Here is a 15,422-nt window from a genome sequence, read left to right on the forward strand (position 1 = left end):
AATAGTCTCATTTTGGTTTCAAAAAACGTTTTGTGTGTGTGTGTGTGTGTATGTAGCTAAGCTCACTGAGAGCATAGATTTTTGTCTGTTTTATTCATGCAGTACCCTCAAAGCCTATAATAGTTGAGCCTCCTAGCACAGAGGCTCAATTAAAATATGTTGAATGAATGAATGAATGTAAACACATATTATCTGGCAGCATAAGCACCAAAATCTATTTCTGGTGGATAGAATTATGTGTGGTTTATTTTGTTTCTTCTTCGATTTCTCTAAGTTCTCTACCACGATCGTGGATTACTTGTATACTATACTTGTAAAAGATTATAGTGTTTTATTTTAAAATAATAAAAGCTTTGAAATACCAACATATAGACATATATTCAAATAGTTTTCTAAGCAAAATATCCTTGTAGGGAAAAACAATGCATTATACCAAATCTAAAGAAAAGGCTTTGTGTTGTGTGGGCAGGGCCAGTAATAAATGCAGATTTTCTTAGTTACTATATGGATTACCTACAAGGTATCATAGAAACACAGATTTCTGTCAAGCTTGAATTAATTACGTCACTTATTTTACTGTCTTATTATGATCTCTTTATTTAGCTCAGCTGAGTTCTTTCTGTCTGCCAATTTAAAAATATCAGATCACCACCTAATGCCAAAAAAGGCCCTGAGAGAAAGTCTCTTGACATTACAATTTTTTAGACTTAGGATGGCAAATACAGTTTAGTTTGTGCGCTAAGTCTGATTGACAGTACTAGTGAATAGCTAGCACGTTGCACAGAGCAGGGTCCTAAGGTTACAGTTATGCCTGGTTGATTAGCAATGTCTGCCATGGCTCAGGCATAGAGGAAAGGAGGTGTGATTGCCTTGTGTTTGCCGGAAGTGGTTAGTTATTATTATCTTAATCTGTCTGTGTCAGGCCCTACTTCTTTACAAACTCTTGATTCTAATTAGTTTTACAGGGTGAGTATAAATGGGATAGGCAGAATAACTGCGCCCAAAGTTGTCCACATCCTAATCCCTGGAATTGGGATAATAGTCAGTTTTAACTGTGAGCTGAGAGATAAGATTGCAACCTAATTGGCTATGTAGTTTGACCTCCCTTTCCATAGCTTGTTGCTGTGTGAATGTTATACCACATGGCAAAATGGAATTAGAGAGCAGATGCAATAAATTGCTAATCAACTAATCATAAACTAGAGAGGGTACCCTGGATTATCCAGGTGGGCCCATTTTAATCACAAACACCCTTAAAAGCAGAAGAGAGCAGCAAGAGAGTCAGAGGGAGGTGTGAGTATGGAAAAGGGAACCAGAGAGTTGGAAGAATGAAGAAGGACTCTACTTCGCCTTGCTGGCTTTGAAGATGGAGGAGGGGGGACTCTAGAAGCTGGAAAGCGCAAGGTAAGAAATTCTCCCTTCAAGTCCCCAGAAAGTAATGTACCCTGCCAGCACCTTGCACTTAGCCTAGTGAAATAGATCCATGTTCTATGTCTAACTGTAGGGGAGGAAAAATAATTTTTTCTCTACTTTTCTCAGTTCTTCACTGAGACACCTCTGTAATGAAAAACAGATTAACAAGAGAAAAACAGAGGTTTTATTAACACCTATGCCTCAATTATTCATGCGAGATACCCAGGAAAAATGAGTAACTCAAAGAGGTAGCTTTAGAATTCGGAATTAAACACCATCTTAATAGAGAAAGGGGAAAAGGGATATATACGTCTTAGGGGAGAGTAAATGATTTTTATAAATGATGAATGGGCCCTTAGAAGAATAGATAGGAGGTATGATAGTTTGTGACAAAGTATGGCTGGATGCGATGCCGACTTCTAATTTCCTATCCAGCATTAACAATCTTCCCTGGTTAATGAAACTCCTGGGAGGGGATTTATGACAATTCAGTTCCTTTTGGAGATTCTTTCTTTAGACAAATGAGGGGAGTTCTGAGAAAGGTTCTTGCTGCATTTGCTGTTTTTCAACTGTCTACAGCTCAAAATAATATACCAAAGTGGCATATTTTGAGGAGGCATGTTCTATTATCTTTCATAACATACAGAACTGTAAGGTCATAAGTTTGTGTTGTTTAAGCCACCAAGTTTGTGGTAATTTGTTACAGCTGCAATGGAAAAGTAATACACAAAATATGGGTTATTTTAACCTTTTAAAAGGAAAAATGCTATTCCACAACCCCTCCCCCAACTGCTGACCCATTGATTTTTTCTGGATATCATTCTAAAATTCACGGCCCATTTCTGACAATTTTGGGGTCAAGTCTCTCAACATATTGCATTAAATTGTGTGAGAAGCAAGCAGGTTTTATCATTGCTGATAAATGTTTTGTTTGATTTCCTTTTCCTTCAAATAATTCTTGTCTGTCCAGTAAGATCTCATTCATTGACCTATGATAGAACGATACAAAATAAAGCATTTGAAACTGGAGTGCTGTGTAATGTAAAAGAGGACAGAGATTAATATTAAGATTTATTGGCTAGGGTTTTGAGGAAAAACTATAATCGCTGAGTATTGAATTAAAAAAAGATAGTTACCATTTATTAAGAACTAACTATTGCTTTACATACATTTTGTCATTGAACTTTCTGAACAACCTTCAGAGGGAAGACTTATTATTGTCTCTATTTTACAAATGAGGTTATTAAGGCTCAATTCAGGGATTGTCCAAGTGCAAGTAAAACTGTAGAAGTTCCCTTGATGGATCAGATAACCCTTTCCTTTGCAGTAAAAAGATTTGCCTTTTTGGTCTCCTATTTTCTCAAATCCTTAGTTTAAGGACATAATGCATCTTTTTGGAGGAGTTGTATGCAGACCTTCTCCCTCCAGCTACAGGGATATATGGAGGATTTGCTTTACTCTCAAGAACTACCAGTGGCTTTAAGAGGCAATAGCCCTAATATTTATTATAGTCAAAGTAAAGTCTACAGCAGTGCTTCTAAAGTTTTGTCACATTTTAGAAGCACCTGGGGAACTTTTAAAATCCCAGCGTCCACGCCACACTGCACACCAATTAAATCCTAAACTCTTTGAGTGTATTTAGACATTTTTTTTTTTTTTTAAGCCAAGGTGATTCCAAGTTTAGGAATTTCTGATCTGAAACCAGGAACTTCATTGTAGTTGTTATATCCCCAGCATTAAACTAGTTTATAGTATGCATTCAGTTACATGAGCACATATTTTTTTTTAACTAGTTTATTTTGAGGGTTCATCATAAAATGAGTTCCTCAAGATTAGAAGCTTAATTAGATTCAAGTCTGTTAAACTACAGATTCATTTTAATGAACCTTGGATTTCAGAGTCTGTTGGTGAAGTTTACTAACTTTTTTAACTTGCATATTTTTTCCATTCCCAATTCTTCTGATGCCTTCACTATCTGTACCTCCTCTATTTATATCATGATACATGTTTAAAGAAAGTATCTTTCTGGTCTTGTACTATTAAGGCATTCATTACATTGACATTAAGAAAAACTCAGAAGCAGGAAAACCTTCAACATGTACTGTAAAGGAAATCCAAACAAAGACACTACCAGCCTTGTGATCTGGGGTACAAAACTCCTGTCCCAGGCAGGAAATACAAATAAATGAAATGGACTAGTGTTGTAACAGAGAGAATGGGAGGGAGGAAGGAAGGTAGAAGGGGTAGGGGGGAGAGAGAGAACAGAGAATCTAGGGTGTCTATTGTTGACAGATCTCCCAAGTTTTAAAGAGAAGCCAAATCAGGCCTTTTCTTTTTCAGTGTCTATGTATTTTTTAATGTATGCTCAAAAAGTTTTAAAACGCTATTATGCAAACAAAACATACCTGTGCTTTGGACTCAGCCTACCGGTCCCCTATTTGCAAAGATTTAAGTTCAGGCAACAGTGGATATATAGGAAGAAGCATCATCAAGTGAATTTCTTTGGAATCCAGCTTTGGATCTATCTTTAGAATGGATCTTTGAATGATAGTAGATGGTGCAATTCTTTTTTTTTTTTTTTAATTCAAGAGGTAAGATCATTGGCTTCTGGACATTAGTACTAAAAATAAAGATTACTTACGTAAACTACATCAGAGCATGACAGAAAACACATTTTCTGAAACATTACTGTTTGGTATTATGATCAGGAAACTATTATAAGACTGAATAATTCTGTATTAGTATAATTGACTGGAACACTGTTCTTGTATGTTCTGCATAGCTAATATATATTAAGAACAACATTGATCAATAAAGAATTAGTGAATTAAGACTAATCCATGGCTACGGAAGTTCTCATGAAATGGTGGTAACAGTGGCTTTGAGATAGAAAAAGTGTTGAGAGACAGGGTGTAAGAGTGAGCAAAGGGTTGAGAATTTAGTGAAATTTTTATCAGCCACTCCAGGTAAAGCAACAGTTGCCTAATGATACTAAAGAAGGCATGCCATGATTGACAGATGTATTCACACAGATAAAGACACACACCTGAGCATGCAAATATGAATGCATGAAGTAACTATGATGTAACAGGACTCATTAACAATAGAACAAAACCAAAACTTAATCTCTTCAGGGTAAAGTTATACAAGTATTAATCACACTAAAGCTGCCATTGGTAAAGCAGTTTGAAAATTCTCTTTTGTGACTGCCTCTGATTGAAGACCTGTGATACTTTCTTCTGAGTAATCCCCAATAACAGCAAAAAGTCAGTCTTTAAAGACAGATTTGATTTTGGGCAGGAACCAAAAATATTTGGGGATCAATCCTGAATATCAGTTTAGTTTACAAACAAAATATGAAGCAAATCTAAAAATGTTTCAAAGTAGGGTGGGGGGTGTTGGAATACATGTGTCTATTTTGAAAAAGACAGTAAGTGTGGTTACTTTGAGGGAGACACTTTACTTGAATAAACATCTTGATACACTTGCTATAGGTCTGTTTCATTTATGCAAGGTAACACTTCTTAATTTCTGGCTAGACAGATACAGATTTCTAGACTAGGAGACTAGGAGTTAGTTGCTTAGAGATTCATTAATTTTAGTTCCTTTTTACCTCATTTCTAACAAAGTCCACTAAAGACGATTCCGTCTTTTATTACTGATTATGGCCTTAAATAAGGAATTTTTTAGATTCCCTCCTGCTCACCACCTCCAGCTCTTTCCAGACCTAGTTCCAGAACCTGGGTCCATATAGAAAACTGGTAGAAATATGCCTCATTGTAAAGATCCCCATACTTTAAGACAGTGTCACATTTGGTCTTCTTAAAGAACCATGCAATAGGCAGGGTAAAAATTATTATCCTATTTTACAAATGATTAAACTGAATCTCTGAAGGTATAGAAGTATATACATGACTGTGACCCAGAAACAGTTTCCATGGTTCCATTTAGATTCTCTAGATTCTCTAGAAGGGCATTTTGTTAAAAACTTGGGGAAAGTACATGTCTGATTTTAAAATTTGGGATACTTTTATCATGTTTATCACAATTTACTCAAGTAACTTCAAGAGTTTTGTATGTTTGCGTTTTACTGTTTACGAAATCATGCAGCTGTTTTTAAACGATTTGGTGTTTATTTTGGACTCAAATCCAGATTTTGTTGACTACTGCAGTTTCCCATTGGTCAGCTACTTCTACATGGTTAGCTGTTTATCATGACTATGGTCAGTTTAGGAGAGATTTGAGGAGGACAACTCCGTAATTATTGGTGTTTTTGCTAGATAGCATTTGATAGATTATTTTTCAGGAACACTTAAGGAGATAATGCTACTGATGAACATTCCATGGAAATTGTGGTCTTTCTTAAATCACAGGAAAACTTTCTTTCTTTCTTTTTTTTTTTTTACACAAAACAGCTTTTCTAGGGTTGGAAAGTGTAGTTTAAGGCTCTGACTACTACTTTTTATTTTTCCAAAGCACTTTCACATATGTTATCTCCAGAAAATCTGACGAGTGAGAATATTAAGTATTATTTCTTTAGTTTTCGTATTAGTAAAAAGAAAGTCTAAATGTGCCCAGTGTTGTGTAGATGATTCGTGGTAAACCAAGAACACTGGCAGAACAAAAACACTAACTACCAGTTAGCCTTTTGACCACGCTTTCTACATGTTGACATAACAAGAACACTGATTGTAGCCAATCAGTTAGCATTTTAATGTTTGAGAAAAATAACAATTTGCATCGCTTCCTTCTGTGCCAGCTATCAGCTACTTTCTAGCTTTTCAAAAAAAAAAAAATTAAAAAATCCTTGAATCTTAAATCTTAGACGCTCCTTTCATTTAAAATATTGGCTACTCTCTTGTCAGCGTTCTCCCATTATCTGTAATACACGGATGTATTCTGCCACTTTGTTGATATTTAATTTAGCTTTCTAATAAGCCATTTCATGTTGTCTTTTAATGTTTCATGCACTTAACCCTAGCCTTGCCAAGATAATGAGGTTTATAGAGGCAGGGACTGACAAATCTTTCCATGTGAATTCTTGAATTCAACTACCTGTTTTATTTTTTCTTCAAGTCTTGAGTTTGGCTTTGGAAGGTAGGGATTAAAGGGAAGACATCCTCCCCGTCTTCCTCTTTCTCATCAGTTGTCATCTTCTCCTACAGGGAAGATAATCAGAAAGGACCACTGCCAGATGCTGGTTTATTTTCATGTACCACATTTAAAATTTTCTTCCTCGTGAAAGGATTTCCTTTTGTTTCAAATTATCCAGATTCAAATGGTAACGCTTCAAGTGACGATTTTCAGGGTTAGCTGCATAATTCATGGGGTTCAGTGCAATATGAAAATGTTCAAAAAGGAGAGAAAAGAGCCATTAAAAGTATACTAAAATATCAAGCTCTCTAAAACTATTTCATTTATAAGAGATAATTTGGGTAAAAGTGATGCACAGTAATGACATAAACTTATAAATTGCAAAAAAAATATTTTGTGTGTCATAATTTTATACACTAAAATGCTATGTTACTGTGATATCTTGATTGATCAAGCAATTTTTCTGGCTTCATTTTCTGCAAACTCATTTATTAGTTCATTAAAATTTATCCTATTCCATCAATGTATTTAAAAGTGATGTCAGTCACTCTTGGCAAATGCAAGCTTGCAAATAATTTTTGCTTATTTGTAATTTTGAGAAAGACATTTCAGCTAACATAACTGTTACTGTAGCTGTTAAGAGTATTTTATAGAATGTGACAATGGAATAAATTTCTGATAAATTATTTTGATATAAAAATACGTCTAGAGAGCAGGTGATTCTTGGAATGAGTTTTCTAAAAAGAATGTTAAATTTACACAGTTTTGTGTAAATCTGAATTTAATTTTAAATTTATACAATTGTAAATTTATACAATTTTTCCTTTGGCTTTTGCTATAATTTGTGGAGGTCGTATAAGAAACCAAAGGAGGCCTTATTTTTATAATATTGAATCCATTCATTTATTAATTCTATTGGGTATCTTCAATGACAAGAACAAGAGTAATTTGTTTTCCTTGTTAATATTTGGTTTAGCCAAATCTTCATAAGAAAATAGTGATCTTTCTCCTTGAATGTGACAATTTTTAAATCTTATTTCCATTTCTAAGCCTGAAGAGATTTGCTTTGCAGTATTGCAGCAGTTTTCAAAACCATAGTTTTTAAACTTTTGAAGAATTTTAATTCCCTGGTATGCTTTATTTCCGTGTCCATGTGTACACTTTTATTTTGTAATAATTTACTGACAAAGTTTATCGCCTGAGTGCTGGCAATCATCCCGGCACTCCAGCCAGGGAGAGAGTTAATATTTGTGCAGATATGGCAAGTCAGGCTCTGGGGACAGACGGGCAAGCTCTGGGGACAGACAGGAAAGTGGTCTTTGCTGCCTGGAAGGGTGCTGCCTCCATCCAAAGCCCCTCTTTCCTGTGGCTGGTGCTACTGCTGCTGTCATTTCTGCTGCTGTTGTTGTTACCACTGCCAATCTACGCCCAGGTCCCAGTCTGGCTGCCCCCTTGGCCCCTGTGGCACGCCAGACTGCCCAAGACTACTCTGACTGCCTGCTGCCAGACAAGCCCATGGATCTGAGCCCTTGTGTGCGGTCACCACGGCTGCTGGCACGCATGGCCACCCAGGTTTCTCATCTGTTCAGGCTCATGCTTCATTGTTCCAAAACACAAGTTCAAAAATGAAATGTTAAGAATTTTAAGGCAGCAGAACAGAGCATCAAACCTAGTGCAGCCCTGTGCAAATGCACAGATTACATGGCCCGGAAGCCAGCCCTGACTATTAGGCTTTTCTGAGCAAGTGCTCTAGCCCTGAAATCAGATTACGCTACAAAGTTAGAGCTCATCAGCATCCATTGTCCTGCCTAGCTGTGTGACACTGTCCAACATCAACGCCACCTCTTCTTTTCTCCAGACCTGCCCCAACTAGGTTTATTGGGCTTCCCTTGCTTACCTGCTAACACTGCTTGCTTTGAGAGTATTGCCCCCCACCTCCACCCCTTTATCAGTTAGTCCTGCGTATTGCCTTTCCTCCTTTCCTATTTCACTAATTCTTGTTTACTTCACTCCTCTTTTCTCTGGTTCCTAATGCCTGGCATCACTTTGCAAATAAACTACCTGAATGCATGCCTTTGTCTCAGGCTTGCTTTCAAGAGAAACCAGATTCTAACAGTACAATGTTTGGAAGTGCGATTTTTGATGGGGGCTAACTTGACTCAGGTGATTAACTGAACCTCTAACCATACCGGCAGCCCCATTTTCAGAGACCAGCATTCATTCATTCATTCATTCATTCATTCAACAAACATTCACTGAGCAATTACTTTGTGCCAGGCACACAATAATAACAAACAAAACACAAGAACTCCTGACTTTATGGTGCTCACATGAAAAGTACTATAAAGAGAATTAAAGCAGGAGAAGAGGTTGCGAATATGGAAGGAGGAATGTGATTTTAAATAGAGTGTCAGGAATGGGCCTCACACGAAGGATGGACGGAGCCTTGTAGAAGCCTGTGAGAAGAGGTTTCAGGGTTCGAATCAAAGACAGAGATAACTGCAAAAACCCTGAAGTGATAGGATGTCTGACAATGGTCTGGAACCCAGAGCCTTCAAAGCTGGAGGGCAGAGGTCATGGGCAGAATGGTAGATGAGGGAGACCAAGGCCCAGTTGAGCGGGACCCTGAAGGATACCCTCAGGATCCTTCAAGGGAAACATTGACAAATTTTCTGTAAAAGAGTGACTTGATCTGATTTACTTCCAGATACAACAGAACCTTGCATATGGAAAACTGTCTTCACTGGGTACCATAAACTCAACCAGTGTTCCCAGTTCTTTCTCCTGGTTTTAAAATAATCCTAAGCAGATCTTTATAAATTTTTTTTTTAATTTGGAAAAATGTTTAAACTTCAGTCCTGCTGTTGGTATGACACTTTGATTTCTTGATTAAGAGTGCTCTTTGAAACATTTAGTTTTATTCAACAAGAAATGTAAATTACATATACAGTTGTCTTTATTCAAAAGAGACCTTCTATTTATTGGTAGAAATACTTTACATCCATCGCTGCCTACATTCTTTGAAGACTAGCTTATGAAGTTGTAGACATAATTATTCTCATTGTTTGAAAATGCATAGTTTCAACCCATTTGAATGTGCATTTTGATTTTTATTTCCTTTGTTTTGTAATGAAATATTGTTTTCTTGTTAGCCAAGTATGTAAGTGAAATCTAAACCAAATTGTTTTTAGCTAAAAGATATGACATGAATATAATGTGACATTTTATATGGAGTCAATTATTCTCTGCCAAAATTAAGTCAGGATGGCATAAAATTAGTTTTCCGAGTCTTCAGTCAATAGTGTTTTGTTCAAAGTTTTGAAGATTGTTTGAAATAAAGTCACAGAACCATTTGGAGCAGGCATCTTTCCCAGAACTCGAAATAAGTGCTGACAGCAAACAATGGACAAATATTTATTCGTGCCCCAGAAGGCACAATTCAAGTTGTGTCACCTAGTCTTTTTTATCTTCTATCTACTCTTTCCTAACTGTCTATTCCTCTGTTTAGGCTTCCGATCATTTCTTCTTTCCTCATACTCTGCTCCCTTTCTCCGAGCCACGCACCCTTAAAAGTCCACCAAACTGCAGTGAGGGGTGGGAAACAGGATCTAGAGTAGAGGCTGGACAGGTTGTTCCTGTTCCACTTGTTCTTCCCCCAAAAGCCCTGTCTAAATGGTACTGACACATTCCCCGGTGCCCAGAGAACTTTTCCACAAGAACAAAATGTTCTCCTCTCTGGGCCAGATTAATGACCTGTGAAATCTGCAATGCAAAACACTTTAAAAAGCGTATAGAAGTAACCCATGCACTTTGAAGAATTACACTTAAATGTAGAAGTTGAAGTTTATTCTAGTCTTAGGCTCACTACTGTCAACTCTGTGAGGGCAGAGGTGAGGGTCTTTGTTATTTGCTCTGGTTTCCCCAGCAGTAAATAAAATGCCTAGAACATAGTCAGCACTCTCTAAATATTTCTTGAATTAATGAACACAGAACAAACTTTAGAGTGGTATTTTTAAGTCAAGACATTCAGTTTATTAAACGAATATCTTGGAAGGAGCAAAGTGATTTAGGAATTGACATTGGGAATTGAATCTGTTGGCTAATATCTGTCAAAAAGAACAATTCAGTACCCGATTTGACCAAAGCCCAATTTTCACTGGCAAATGGCCTGTGGCACTCAGGTGGACTGCATAGTATTGGACCATTTCATGCAATAGATCAAATTTATTTTGGTAAAATATTTATTTTGGTATGTAGAGGGACATTTGCTTATTAACTCCTCTTGGTGAGCTCATAGGGTTGGAGTTCTAGTTAAAATAAAACATTTAATTGAAATTGTAGTGTAGTACACATCTGTTCTTCTTCTGCCCCTCCTCCCCCTCCTCCTTTTCCTTCTTCTACTTCCCCTCCTCCCCCTCCTCCCCCTCCTCCCTCCTCCCTCCTCCCTCCTTCTCCCCCTTTCCCTCCCTCTCCCTTCTTCCTCTCCTCCTCCTTTTCCTTCTTCTTCTTCTTCCCCCTCTAGAGCAATCATTCACCAGTCTTCTCTAACTGCACCTTGATTTTGGTTAATGTGTTATCAGTTGTGTTGCCTATTCCAGCAGCGAGCTTAGCCAACCACAGCATCACATTTCCTGGGCTATGCTTATTGGACTAGGGATGGGTTCATGAGACAATTGGAGCCAATAAAATGCAACATACATCTGAGATACTGGAAAGGAGATCCTTTTCCTTTTGCTCCAGAATATAGTTATGAGCAGAATATAGTTATGAGGATACTGGTTCTAGTTGTGTTGCCCTCTGAACGGACAATCTGTTTGATAATAATGAAATTAACATGAAGGAGAATAGAACTGAGAGAAATAGGGTTGAATTTGGGTCATGGTAATATTTAAACCCTGATGAGTCTATACTTAAAGCCGTGACTATCTCTAACCTTTTCTGTAATATGATCCAATAAATTCAATATTTAAATCAGTTTGTTGTTTTTGATCCTTTATGATGTAAAGAGTTAAAACTAACACATACAACTGAAAAAAAGTCTACCAAATTCTTTTTTATTCCTAATATATTTGTGCCTTATTTATTTTTGTTCCCTTAACAAACTGGCCAGAATTTTTTTGTTTGTTTTCTTAGCTTTAAAAAAATTAGCAGCTTTTGTTTCTTGTGATTCTCTAACATTTCTTTTTCCCTCTATTTTAATAAATTCTTACTTTCATTATTTCCTTACTTGTGCTTTCCTTGGCTATGCTCTTTTGTGCTTTTTTACACTTCCTATGTTGAAAGCATTAATTTTCAGTCATTTATCTTTTCTAGTATATACACTTAACAGTAAGATAGCTTTCTAAGTACTACTTTAACTACTTTAACATAGGTTTTAATGTATAATATTTTCATATTATTTAGTTGTATAATATGTTCCATTTTGGTTCTTGAACCACAAATTCCTTACAATTACGTTTTAAAATTTCCAAATGTGGGTATCCTGGGAAATATCTTTTTGTTAATATGTTCTATTTTTAATGACTTGTGAATAGGCAATGTGGTGAATATTCTGGGGTTTTTTGGGGTGTTATTGAGATTTTTCTCTGATCTAGTATAAAGCCACATTTTATGAATATTTCATGTATTTGGAAAATTGTTGTGCTCAGAATTTACGTATACATATATTTTCATTGGCTCAACCTTCAGTATTTGTTTAAGCCCTTAATAGTCTTATGATTTTGGGTTTGCTTTATCTATAAATTGCTGAGAGAGGGATGTTAAAGTCATCCACTATGATTATAGATTTGTAAATTTCTTATTATAATTTTGTCTATATTTTTAGCATATGTTTCAGCCATGTTGCTAACTAACTACAAGTTCAGGGTTGTTACATCTTTTAGGTAAATTGTTTACTTGTCACTATGTAATGTTTTTGTCTTAAAATCACATTTATATGATACTAACACAGCTACACCAGCTTTCTTTGTATTATTATGTATTTGTTGTATCTTTTCCAATCCCTTTTCTCTGAATTTTTCTATGTCCTTAGGTTTAAATATTTTCCTGTGTCAAGCATTTATATGTTAAAACAATGATAAATTGTATCTATTAATAAGAAAATCACTAAAAGAAAGATAAAAGAATATATAACTAAAAAGCTAACAGAGGAGAAAATGGAATTAAAAAAATGCTTGATTAATCCAAAGGAAGAAATAATTGAGAAATAAAGGAACAAACAGAACACACAGAACACAAATAGTGTGATAAGAGTTGAACCCAACAATATCAATAATTTTAATAACTTATAATTCATATTTCAGTTAAAAAACAAAGATTCTCAAAGTGGATTTTAAAAAACCCATCTGGATTCTTTCTCTTTATCAAGTGAGATCACTAGAGAGCTCAGTTTGAACTGTCTTACTCTAGTCTATAAAATGCTTGCTTTCGTCTGAGCTATAATATTATGCTGTCTGCTTGTAGTGTTGGTTGATAGAAGAAATGACCATATAAGGAATTTTTCTGTATTATCTGTAGACCCCTGATTAAAGACTTGATGTACTATGTGGTTCAATGTCTCATATGAGGTTTCATGCAATAAATTTCCCCTAGAATTAGAGCTAGGAAAAAGTTTGGTTTCTTGACAAACTGAAAGCTTTCTCTTATTAGAGTTCTATAAAATGAACTTTCCCTTTCCTGTCTTGTGTACTGTGAGCTTAGGGGTAAATCTTGTGATAATTTTGAGGGATTATCCTTAGTCTCGGATGTCAGTAGAACTATTTCTTCCTCTCAGTTCCCCACACAAATTGAGCGCTAAGCCTGTTTGGAGAGAAAGGAATAAATGATACAAAGATTGGAAAAAATGGTAAAGGCAGACATATAAACAAATAATTACATGGTAATAAAGTAAGTGCTGTGATAGAGGTATATACAAAGTGCTATGGAAACATAGGTAGAAATGATTAATTTTACCTAGACTGGGCGATCTGGGAAGGTTTCACAGAGGAGGTGACATCTGAAGTAAGATTTTTGGCACAAGTGAGATTTTATTAGAAGGAGGAAAACAGATGAGAGCAGTGCTGTTTGATAGAAATACAGTGTAAATCACTTAGGAAATTTCAGATTTCCTAGGAGCCACATTAAAAAAAAGTAAAATGAAACAGATAAAATTAATTTTAATAATACATTTTATTTAACCCAGTATAGCCACTACATTATCATTTCCACTATATTATCCATTATATTGTGAACATGTAATTATTAATAAAACATTGAGATATTTGACATTAACTTTTGGTACAAAGTGTTTGAAACCTAGTGTGTATTTTACATTTACACGCGTCTCAATTTGGACTAGTCATGTTTCAAGTGCTCAGTAGCCACGTGTGGCTAGTGGCCAAGTGGCCACCATTTTGGACAGTGCAGGACTAGAGCTCTTTCAAAGACAGAAAAGAAGCAGAATGTCTGGGAAACGATAAGCAAACCTGTGTGGTTAGAGCTGGGCGCATGCGTGTGTGTGTGTGTGTGTGTGTGTGTGTGTGTGTTTTGGAGAGGAGGCGGTAAATGGAAGAAAGGTAGGTTGGCGTAAGAATATGAAAGATGTTTGACTTTATTACATTGGAATCCTTGAAAGTTTTCAGCAGAATGACATTTTCACATCTGTATTTTAAAATTCTAATTCTAGAGGCAGTATGAAAAATACATGTAAGGAGAGTTGGAACTGGAAGCCAATGAAGGGACATAAATGACAGTTCATTCAGGAGACGAGAACTTGAGTGTGTAGTTTTGAGATGGATGAGGAAAGAATTTGATAGATATTTTTCAGTTAGTATTAGCAGGACTTGGCAAACATTTGAATGTGGGGAGTGAGAAAGAGGAGGAGAAAATGTCATTAGGTTTTGAGCATGTGCAACTGTTTGAATACCATTAAGTGAGAAGAAATTTGAAAATACAAATTTTGAAAGGGCAATAATTAATTTGATCTGTTTGGTGCATACTGATTGGAGATTTGTAACAGACATTTGAAAATACTGAGCAGTACCACGTTCAATAAGGGGAAACATGCATTAGAAGATTGACAATCTCTATCCAATTGACATCCAAGTTCAGTGCAATTTTAATCATAAATTCCATTTTTTTAAACCATCCAGATCAGTTATTTCATGGGGAAGAATGAACCTGTTAAATGTTTCAAGAAAATATTGAAATAGTAGAAGAATATTGAAAAATAAGAATAGAAAAATACCTCAACCAGATAGTAGAATGGGTACATGTTAAAATATATTGCAACTGCCATAATCAAACTGTATAAAATTGGCACAAGAAAAGACAGTGTCTAAAAACAGAAGGTATACTTAAATGAGACTAGAAACAGAATTTAGAGGAGTGTCTGTTTATGCAGGTGTAGGCCGTATAAGAAGATGAATAAGAAGGCCAAGGAACTTTGGCGACAAAGCAAGGAAGGATGGGGGAAAAATATTCCAACCTCTTTCTCCTTGTGATCTCTGATCTCCTGCCAGTGGCTCTCATTGGCCAAAACCTATTTAAAATTAGGAAGCAAGAGGGCCTGAATGATGCAGGCCCTAGGGGTCAGCTCCCTGGGATGCAGGGCTGGGCAGAGAATGACTCTGAGGGAGTAAAGTATGGCTATCTAGCACACATGGAAGGCTAATATGTGGTAGTTGGCATTTCAGTTCATTAGAGAAAAAAGGCTTTAAAAAATTTCTCTAGCTATCCACTTGGAAGAAAATTGTTGAATCACATAAATAAAAAAATAAATACATTCTAGATGGATTAAAGATCTAAATGTTAAAAACAACATTTTTTTTCTGACTTCTGGTTGAGGCAGGCCTTCTTAAGCAAGAGGGGAAACTATAAAAAAAATGGAATTATTTACATATATTTTCATATATGTAAACAATAACATAGATATATTT

General features: G+C 35.9%; 1 long non-coding RNA gene across 1 annotated transcript in view; it reads left to right on the top strand.

Moving 5' to 3' along the window:
- The first annotated feature begins 945 nt into the window (after nt 1–945).
- The window catches only part of LOC308502343, a 112,362-nt gene continuing 97,885 nt past the window's right edge, over nt 946–15,422 (top strand). Inside the window, exon 1 of the long non-coding RNA XR_013994024.1 lies at nt 946–1,404. This is a non-coding gene — a long non-coding RNA (uncharacterized lncRNA). The remainder of the gene's footprint in view (nt 1,405–15,422) is intronic.

Source organism: Rhinolophus hipposideros, assembly GCF_964194185.1.
Source record: "Rhinolophus hipposideros genome assembly, chromosome: 9".
NCBI classification, from domain to species: Eukaryota; Metazoa; Chordata; class Mammalia; order Chiroptera; family Rhinolophidae; genus Rhinolophus; species Rhinolophus hipposideros.